Below are 11,326 nucleotides of genomic sequence, written 5' to 3' on the forward strand. Positions count from 1 at the left end.
AAACCTACATTAGTAATAGTAGTTATAATTAAGAAAAGAAAACTTTAAAAATATAACAATATTTCATCATACAAAAAAAAACTAAAATTGGAGAATAGAAATATGTAGGTATAATCTACTGTACTGCTCTTATACATAAGTATTTGCAAATATATTTGAAGCTAATTGAATAACTTTGAGGTTGGTTTTATATAAAAGATTATGGGTTGTTTTAAAAATATAGTCCATTTTTTGTTTCTTTTTTTTTACTGGAATAGTGCAAGTTAAGAATTTAAGTTTTCAGAAAAGACAATGCCATATTTTTGAGTTTGTTTAAAATGCATTGATATGATTTCTTGTGTTTGACTAAAATTTTTTTTTTAAATTATTGTTCATTTCAAAAAGGAAGTTTGAAGTAGTTTAATTTAAACTCATATAATATAAGAACCATATTTTTAAATACAGTTATGCCATATCATTTACAAGAGCCAACAACTTGCTTTCATGCACATAAAAGAAACTAAACACAACTGATCATAATCTCTAAAGTATATTTATTTGATTTTATTTAGCTCAAACAACTCAAGCTTATATAGATTAATTGTTATGGTTTCAGTTTTGTTTTCTGAACAAACGTATTTTCATTGTGACAGCTTAGAAAACATCGAATTGGAGCAAATCACTATGTATCATCAGTATTGGCTTATTGTTGTTTTAAAATATATATTATTACGTTTTAATATTTTGGAAATGATAAACAGAAATATTAATCCTGAACACTGTGTCAAATCTTTTGGTATCCTAAAACGAAAATGTTACAGTTTTATCGGTTACTAGATAAACTGATTTTACTCTGAGAAAGGTAAGATATTTTACAAACTGGTGTAACCCAGAAAGATAATGAATGTTTTCAGAATTATTTTCTTTTTATATATCATCACTTAATGTTTTTGGTTCGTAATTAAGTATAAATACATAGTGCTGAAACTTCTAAATTAAACTAAGTAACAACAATGTAACATTAAATAAGTAGTGTTTTAATTATAAATAATTGTTCTGTTTTATTGTTTGGAGAGGCTCACTTAATAAATATACTTGCTCAGATTATAATATTATTAAGAGCAATATTTTTTATGCTTATTGATTATTATTGTGCAAGTTCCTAAAAATAAATAATAGTTCTGTAATGGTGCTAATCAAATAATCAAATTTTTTTAATAGATTTTGAGCTCATTCCCAACCTTTATCTCTCTTAATGTATCATGTCACCGTATATTTTAGTTTGAATTTTTAAATAAATTGCGGGGTCGAGTGAGTGTGTGTAATTATACAAATAAAGTGTTGTGGGTCTATAATGAAATCGTCATAATTTATTTATTTCTTCAAAAATACTACAAATATTTTTTTTTTTTTGTACATTTGTATTATAATAATACTTTTAGTTAGATTCAACCACTTAAATTATTCGTACAAATTATACATATATAAAAACATATGTTAAGAATAATTTAAGTAAATGTTGAATTTTCATATTTAAAAAAATGGGGGAGGAAGGTTATGTAAAAAATGTCAGGTAAGCTTTGTTGGAGAAAAATATTAATAACAACTATTTTACCTGCAGATTCACAATTCAGATTTCGTTCACTTTCCGTATTTTTAGGCAGGGGGTGGTCTGAGTCTGATTGAGCTTCCGAGCAATGAAGTTATTTGGGCCTTTCGAAACTGATTTCAAATTATAATTTGAGAACAATAATGCACAGTTTGTTCCGTTTTGACCAAAAACTTATTGAAACGGAAGTTACAAAAAACCCAAATTATAATCACTAAACTATTTTATGCAATTACTTGACCTGGTGGTTAGATTACTCGACTTGAAATCATAATATCGCAGGATAGAAACCCGTTGTCTAATGTACTTGCCCTTTTAGCTAGTTATAATATGATCATCAATCTGTTGGACATATATTATGTTATGCGGATTAGACGACTTAATTTTTTACACATATATACCCATGAGGTGGACATATTTAAAACTTACAACTTTGCACATGAAAGTTTATATAATTTGTAATTTCATAACTTCTCATATTTTTCTGAAGTTAACATCAGTTAAGTATATCAGACCAAATGTAAACACTAGTTTCATGCCTTAATCTGCACATGGCTTTTACTACACCGGTAATGTATCGTTTTCATGTAAAATAAAATGTTTTGAATAATTAAGTACTCTGACTTTGTTATATCGACATTTAAAGGTGAATACCACTATGGGGAATGATACTTGGTCTTAATGGCAGGGTGATCTTGAGAGCCACTGTTCTAATGAGGATAATGCTAGCATTCCATCAAAAAGATTTTGTTATGATTCCAGAATAACAATATTAGTTCAAACTGAGTTTCACCAAGATGATAAATTTACAGTGTCATGAGGAATTCTTTTTTTTTTTTATGCAATAAGAGACTGGTTATTTACATGAGTTAAGCTGCAATAAAAATAGAAAAGTTTTTCCTACACTTCAAACCTTTAATTATAAGACCTTGCAGAGTCCATTTGGAGGAAAGGTGCTCAGATCCAGAAATATCAAACAGTAGGTGAGGAGGTGGAGGAGGAGGACATGACCATTCGGTAATAACTCTGTAAAAAGAGGAAAAGGGAGTATTTAAAAGAGTAACATTGCTAAATTTATTGTCTTTAGATCTAATACAGTATATGGAATGCATCATTGATGAAATAGGTGTAATGATTTGTGTTACTTCTTTTGGACTTCATGTTATATATATTTCAAGCATGTGTATAAATTTTTACCACAAATTATCAAATGATTCTGAATGAATTTTATTGTATTTGTATGATAAATGTTCTTAATCATTTACATCCACATCAATTAAGAATGTTGAGTGTTTGGAGGTGTAGATATATAAATAGCATTCTTTTCGACCCCCACTCCCCAAAAATAGGACATAATGCGCCACCTCTGTTCATTGTCAACAATATTTGAGATGTATATTTTTCTGTGATACAAAAAGAACAGATTTTAATCTTAAGATTTCTCTCTGGGCTAAAATCCAATGCATTCTTCATTATTACAGGTCAGATATGTGTGTTTTGTGAACGATTTTTGCACTAATTTCTAAGTTAAAATCAGGTTTAGATCATCTTAGTTTGATAAATTTGTTAAAATCAAATAGCAAAATTATCCAAACGTCTAGTTTAGTTGGAAAACTGCCATAAGCTGTCAGGTGAGATCGCCTTACCATTGTCAGTTCCACTGGCAAACGTTGAAAGTTCAACACACAGCAATGGCGGCTGCTTGCGCATGCCGAAAATCACGTGACTTCCAATCTAGTGTTATTTATATCTATGGTTATGGTATTGGCCAAAAGACCTCATTGCGATTATGTGCAGCACACAGGATATGCGGTTAAGATAATGTTTATTCTAATCAATGGAAGCCTGTATAGGGCCAATAAGAAAATAATAATAATTTTTTGATTATCTTTATGTTGGTGTAATGTGACACAAACAATCAGTCGGTAGAAACGTGCTTCATTGGCATAAAGTATTATATTATTAACAATAATAATTGGTATATTACAAATGACTGTTAAAAATAGTATTTTACTCGATGCTTTGTGTGTATTGCACGCCGAAAAATAATGATTAATTTTTCTTTTCAAAATTATATCTAAATAAATGTTTTATGAACATGTTTTCTAAAAATTAATTATAATCTAGTAGCAATATAAGTATGGAGAATGACAGTCTTCTTTTTAGTATTTTACGAAAATAACATTTTTTATGTATAGTTGGTTATCTCCTGTAAGTATTGCTTGAGTAGCATTTAGACTTCTGTATATTTTTTTGTTCAAATGTTGTTCTTGATAAATCCTTATAGATTGAAACATGAAAAAAAAAACTGATTCTCAAAGACATATTCATACTTAACCAACTGTATGACCCTGTAAATTATTAACTGTGATGGCAAAGGTAGTGAATTTTATTATGAGTTTCGGAGTCTTATCTTTGGATTGCCCTTTTGTTTTTGGCTTTGTTATCCTGCTGAGCTGAAGAAGCACGCTTAAATTTAGGTACTTTCAACATTAAAATGTGCTGCGGGTTATCGTAGAGTTGTAGCTGAAGGTTCTGATTAGTCAAAATTTGGTGATTTTGCGTCGGTGTGTCTCCTTGGCAACCAAGTAAACGTAATAGAGAATTTTAGCCAATGATAGCCCATTGTGTAGCTTTGTGCTTAATTACAAACAAACCACATCAATAAGGAGGTGACCTCTTTGTTTGAGGTAACAGTTTCTATTTTATTTTTAGTTATGGTTTTGTTTATGTACTTTTTCGTTCAATATTTCAGTTCAGCTATATTATCATTTGCCTTTAAAATCCTATCCTAGCTCACCTGCCTCCTAGTGTATGTTAGGTACTAGTCATTTTAATATAATGAAACTAAAGGTTCCCCTAGTGGTGAAGTATGAATACTAAGTTCATCTATGATTATGTAAACAAAATGCTATGTTGTTAGTTATGTAATATATATATATATATATATATATGTGTGTGTGTGTGTAGTTTTGCGTTCTGACAAAGAAGCATAAAGCCTATGATATGAAGTTAAGCAAGATTGTCAAGAGGAGCTAGAATAGAGATTTAAGTTATATTTGTTGATTATTAAAAGAAATAGGTTATTGCAGATACTCCTTTGATTATTGTTTGTGACTTAATGTTATTTCGAGAAGTGCTTAACATTAACTCAAGATATATTTGTCATTAGACAGAAGTATTATACCTATTATATTTTTAACACTACGTTTTTTATTTTTCCTTTTGGGTTTTTCAAGAAGAAAAAAAGAGTGAATAATATTATTTCAACCACATAAATTATATTATAATCCTGCTTCGCCATTTTGGAAAAGGCGTTTACATCATAAGAATTATTGTTGTAACAGATGACTTGTATGAATATTGTTCTGACCACTACTGTGTTAGTTGTATTCCAGCTGAGTTGATGAGCTCTGTATTGAGCGAAGGCGTCGTCGGCAATGTATATGATAAAAATAATGAGGTTTAAGTGATATTATACATTCATCTTCAACTTGAAAACCCTAAAGGTTGGTATAACGAATATACTATTAGAAAATTTAATAGACCTAATACTTATGTCTGTTGACTGATGTAATTAATTATGACGATGTTTTGCCAGCTTAGAAAAGGACATAGCTTTTCCTAAGGATGTTTTTCAGCTGCACAGTTATATTTTAACTTCATCATTTTCAAATACTTGACACCTTATTGCACCTCATATGTACAGGCCTAACAAAAAATGAAGAATATTCTAGTAAATACATTTACTTATCAACTTTGGAATGGAATTTTATTACCTTAAATATATTTTTTTAATACTTATCCACTTGAACTTACTTATATAGATGAATTTTCAACTGCACAAATATTTTTACAGGTGCACAATTTGTGTTCAACTGTACACTAAGAAAACCCCTGGAAAAGGCGTTCGCTCCATAAGCGCTTGGTATTTGTTCTGTGTGCAATCTAACTAATTAAGTTTGTGCCCCCCAGTAGCACAGCGGTATGTCTGCGGACTTACAACGCTAGAATCCGGGTTTCGATACCCGTGGTGGGCAAAGCACAGATAGCCCATTGTGTAGCTTTGTGCTTAATTACAAATAAATAAAATTAAGTTTGTTTCTCCTATCGGATTTTCCCCGATTTGTTATTATTATTATTATATGGTATGATGTGATATTAACAGTGTTGATTATTGTAAGATTTATGTTTGAGATATTTAATTACGAAGCCCTGGCCATGATTAATTTATTGATTATTAATTATTGATATCTTGTAAAACTTGACCTTTATTTACTAAATTCATAATTTACCTTACGGTGGTAGTGACACGTCAATTAATGCATTACATCTCTTTGCAAATTGGCTGGAAAGTGGGCATAATGATACTGAAGTTTTTGTTTACGTTTGTTTCTTGGTGTGCCAACGGTAAATTTACGGACTTACAACACAAAAAATCCGAAGTTCGATTTCCCGCGGTGAATGGAGTGCAGATAGCCTTTTGTGAAAATGTGTTCTACGAAAAACAAAAATATTTCATTTCAGTGCACAATAAGTCAAAATACAGTAATCCAGCTACGTCATTTATTTTTCTAGTTCTACTTATGTTAATTTAAACTTTACCACAGTACAGTAATTCGCTGAAATATGAATACAGCTTTACGAAAAACAACTTTTCTGTTTCAAACCATCACTTTTCACATTTCCACTGCGCAATATTTTTACTTGATATGTTATTTTTTAATGCTTATTGGAACCAACTTTTATATAAAACGTAAGTAAACAAATTAGCAGACGAAATGTTTTAAGTTTGGTCGATAAATTGCAAGCTTATTCGACGAAGTGAGCACAGTCCCTAATAGTTTCGTTATATAGTTGAAGTCTGAACATCCTTGGGACTACTAGGAGGTTAATAGCACTGGTAGGCAAGTTTAGTAACGTATTACAAATGTATGCAGATTTAGTTACTCTTTGTAACAGTTAAACCACGAAGAATATAAAGATAAAAGATTTGTGTGAAACTGTTTGTTTATAATGAAGAAATATAAAGATGTTTAGTGAAGTTCAAATTGGTGTAAAAACCCTCAAGTTTCGTTCCATTTCTAGGCTCGGCATGACCAAGTGGTTAGGGCGCTCGACTCACAATCTGAGGGTCGCGGGTTCGAATCCCCGTCCCACCAAACATGCTCCCCCATAACCCTTGGAGGCATTATAATGTGATGGTCATCCCACTATTCGTGGGTAAAAAGAGTTAGCCAAAGAGTTGGCGGTGAGTGGTGATCACTAGCTGCCTTCCCTCTAGTCTTACACTGCTAAATTAGGGATGGCTAGCTAACGCAGATAGTCCTCGTGTAGCTGATCACAAACCAAACTTGTTCTGTATCGTCGGTTTTGGTCTGAACCAAGACCCAAGATTTTGTTAATAGTTAATGTTAAAATAATGACCGCTTAGCAAAATTAAAACGCTAATTCTAAAGTGTGTGTCATTAAACTATTAACTTAGTGGCATCAAAACCAGTCCAAAGCCATGATTTGTTTGTACTGAGAAAAACACTACATACGACTCAACTTAAGAGAAAGTACTGTGCTTTTTAACCATTCTTTACCCTTCTATAACTAGTACATTTTTAAACACATTTTAAACTTTATGCGTGTACTTGACCTGGAAATGCGCTATCACCATAGGCTTGTGAATTATAAAGTTATACACGAGAGAGTAAAGGGAGTGACTTAGCTATTTATGGCAGCTATATTTCATGGTTAGCACTTTCTTAGTGCGGGATTACCCGTGTAGTTGTCACAAATGGGCAGTAGGGTAATCTAGTAGTTGCAATTGGCTGTTCTATGGATTAATGCTTTTTGTGTGAGTGTTTCCTGATTTCTTATCCGTTGTTTTGAGAGTCAAAATGGAGAAGGCTTGTTCGAGAAACTGCTGAGATTTGAATTTATTTTCATAATCAAAGTTTTCTTAAGTTTGCGCTCTTTTTATATGATATTAATTTCAGCCCAGCCTAATTCTATCTTATCTTCGACTTCAGTTTAAATTTAATTTTTTTCTTTTATCTTATGCTCAGTTTCAGTTAGTTTTGTTTGATTATTTTATTTTGAAAAGTTTCTTTATTTGTGAAAGTTGTCTTGAGGGTTCCTTTAGTCACCTCAAAACCTGTTTAGCTTCTGCAAACTAATTTTGGATATTTCTGTTATTAGTGGAAATAACTAATTGTGCTGTATATTCCTTAATCAGAATATCACAAATACATTGTTACCTCAGTAATTGCATTTTTCCAATATTCTCAGGAATACCCGATCCACAATCCTAAAGCTTTGAAATTATGCCTAAACTTTCATACAAAGGAAGTTTAAGTGGGTCAGTAGCTGCTTGAAGAGGAGGACGAGGCTAAGCTAATAATGAGTGCCGTGCTTCTCAACTGGCACAATCTTTAAGATTCACTTTCAGATGCTCGATGAGGAAGTTGCCTGCCTGTGCGGAACAGTCACACACAATTCTCAAACATGGGAAAATAAGAATCTAAGCACTTCTTAGGATGGCGTGGGATATTCGTCAAAAGCCAGTGTTAGATGTGCTATTTCACAATGAAAGTTCCACGTCACTATTGTTGCATATCTTGACATGATGAAGAACATTTTCTTCCTAACATAGAAAGAATGGCTCTTCCCCCCTTCCGCCGCAGCAAGATAAGTTGGGACTCTACCGTATTTACCTTACTGCTGGATTGGCAATTTGGATCCTAATGGCGTTCAAGGACTGTATCAGGGAAACAACTGATGCAGTTCCAGAACATTGCTTTTCAGCGTATTTGATAAACCGCAAAGATATCAGTAGAAGTGTACCATGCAAAGTCGAGGAAAGTCATGTAGAGGCGACTAATCGTGAGAATCTACTAATCAGCTACATTAGTATCTACAAAACACTGGCTCAGTACTATTAACCGAACAATACTTTGAACGCGGACGCAAAGAAAAACAAGAAAACACAAACACGTGTATTTACAATTTTGGAACTTTTCACCTCTTAAACTGGCCGGCTTCTAATTTCGTGTTTCCAAGGGCAACAGATCTACTCCTGTCTAAGAAAAAGTTTGAAACTAACCTAACTACCTCGTCTTCCGATAGACTTTTCTCTGTGCCCACCAACCAGAATTAGCATTAAGGTAGAAATACGCCTTATTCCACTTCCTTGAGGACTAATTAATTCTTATATGTGAAGCCAAACTCTATTGAAAGTCAAATTTAGAATATTACGATTTAACTTCGAAGTTAAGATTTAAATTCTTAAGTTTTACCCTAACTACTGAATCTTCAACAAACTAATGAAACCCTTACTATGTAAGTTCGCTCACCTCCAACACAAAAAGCCCCCCAGTGGCACAGCATTATGTCTGCGAACTTACAGCCCTAGAAACCGGGTTTAGATACCTGTGGTGGGAAGAGCACAGGTAGTCTCTTATTCCCCCATTTTTAAATTAAATTTTTTTTACTGATCTTGTGTCATACAATACTACTGTACGAAACAGTATGTTCTATTTTTCAGTCGTTTTATTGTGAACAAACAAACTTCCAATTTTACTGAGGGCATTCTTTGAATAATCTGGGTTTTATTTCTGTTTATGAATTTGGGTTATTGACGTAGGTAGATGTTTTAGTTTAGGGTTGTTACTTCTTATGCGTATTATACAGCTTAGATAGTACTTGTGATTTGGGGTAAAGTTCACCAGTCGTTACTACTTAGAACTTAGGGTTGACAGTAACAATCATGTACAGAAAGTGGAACTAATGTGATTAAAGTTTATAATTTTACATGAAAGATTAGTGGTGACTACAGTAAAAAAATGTTTTGACATTACAGTGAAATTAAATTTTCTGTTTTTTTTTGTTTTTTCAGATGAACTTGAAATTGATTATGTATTTGTATTATGTTATCATCAGATGTAGGAAAGTACGTCCAAAAAAAAAGTAATTTTAGATAAGTTGCTTCAGCCTACTTGTATAATGGTTTGTACTTTTGTAAGTACAGAAAATGTCCTTTCCTGCCATCATGAAACAGTATTTTCAAACTCTTTAATAAATATTTTCCAATTATTGTACTATTATAACTGAACCAGATTTATAAAACTGATCAACCCTGTTGATTGATCTTATCTGTTAAAAAAAAAACGTTTGATTTATCTTTATTAATTCTAGTGTCACTGGCTGTACAAAAATACTTGAAAATTTTTAACATTAAAAAAATAGACTCCTCAACAGTAAGTTAACCTAAGCACTTTTGCTAAATGCTGATGTTAAAAGAATAAGAACATAAAGTATAGCAAAAAGAGGGCAGCCAAGCCGAATTCCCAAGCTCCATGTCAACCTTCTGCTTAAGATTTTTGCTATTGCTAAAACTGACGTTCATCTTAACTGTAGTGTACACAATTTTAATACAATTAGTAAACTTTACAGGAATAACAGTAAAATTTGAGAATATTTCATAATTAACCCAATAGAAAACTTTCTCCTATTCAGGAGAGATGACATAGGCAGGAGAGCTTGGACTGTTAACGATAAAAATGATATCGTAGAGCGTATTGATACTGAAGTTAATATAACGTCCATAAACACCAGCAGTCTGGGCAGAGGGTATTACCATGGCAATGAACTTACTAAGGCAAGTATGGAACTGTTTGTAAATTTTTTGTGACCAATGTTGTTAAGACTAATGGATCGATAATGCTTTATGAGATCAAAGCGATCTTTTTTTTTTTTACACTGCAAGCTGCTTACACCTTCCATAAAGTAACTGGAAAGAGACACTTTCTCAACAGCATCGTTGAACATACTGATGAACTTAGCACCATTGATAGACCAGAACTGTCGATAAAATTTGGAAGGAAGTGTATCAAGACTATGCGACTTCTCTGTTCATGTGATTGAACACGTTCTGTGTTGAAAGAGGAATAGTTAAAGATGAAAAAGAAAGGTGAGCTTTGATTTAATTTCTTCTCATCTGATAAACTTTTATTTTTAGCATACAGGTTCTTATTATAATATATAAACCTCATTTTTTGATATAATTGGTTCCAGATATAGTTTTGAGATCAGCAGTTAAATTCTGGTTCCGAAATTTATGCTTTCTTTCTTTTAAAATTTTCTCTAGGTAAATACTAAATAATTCTTCTTGTATATTCTTTCTATACTCACTTAACCTGTTTACACTATCATCATATAATTTCTCTAGGTCTTCCTTAATAGCTTTAAGTGATTCCAGGAACGTAGGGTCTCTATTTGTAAAACTAGCCAAACCATTAAGGCAGTGGATTCCAGACTTTTTTTCACTGAGAACACACTAATCCACTTACCTTGATTTGCGCGCCACCCCTGCTGACACATGAAATATTTTTTTTAGTTGTTTTTCTTTTTTTTACGTTTTTAATTCTTCTTCGTTTGGTGAAACTCTCGCGACACCCCCTAGCAACTTGCCTTGACAAACAGTTTTTTTGGAACACTTTGGAATCATTGAAAACTTCAGCTATTTTAATCTTCATTTTGTTTACCATCATTGGCTATTTACATCAGTAACGACACAGGCAGCACCAAGCTTATTGTTAACACTAATGAAAACGTCACTGTACTCTAGCAAGAAAACATGAAGTTTCAAAAAACCGCCACCCTAGTCAACCTTATTAGTTACATTAAAGGCAAGAAAGACAAGTTGATGATAATAATCACAGTATAATGGTTAGGATATACTATAAGGTT

The 11,326-nt window shown here is 32.2% G+C and overlaps 1 long non-coding RNA gene across 1 annotated transcript in view; it reads right to left on the minus strand.

Moving 5' to 3' along the window:
- Positions 1–3,337, minus strand: part of LOC111085663 — an 8,060-nt gene extending 4,723 nt beyond the window's left edge. The window contains exons 1-2 of the long non-coding RNA XR_002610477.1: positions 3,235–3,337; positions 2,493–2,612 (exon numbers count right to left, since the gene is read on the minus strand). This is a non-coding gene — a long non-coding RNA (uncharacterized LOC111085663). The remainder of the gene's footprint in view (positions 1–2,492; positions 2,613–3,234) is intronic.
- Positions 3,338–11,326: the final 7,989 nt, after the last annotated feature.

This window comes from Limulus polyphemus, unplaced genomic scaffold (assembly GCF_000517525.1).
Source record: "Limulus polyphemus unplaced genomic scaffold, Limulus_polyphemus-2.1.2 Scaffold540, whole genome shotgun sequence".
Classification (NCBI taxonomy): domain Eukaryota; kingdom Metazoa; phylum Arthropoda; class Merostomata; order Xiphosura; family Limulidae; genus Limulus; species Limulus polyphemus.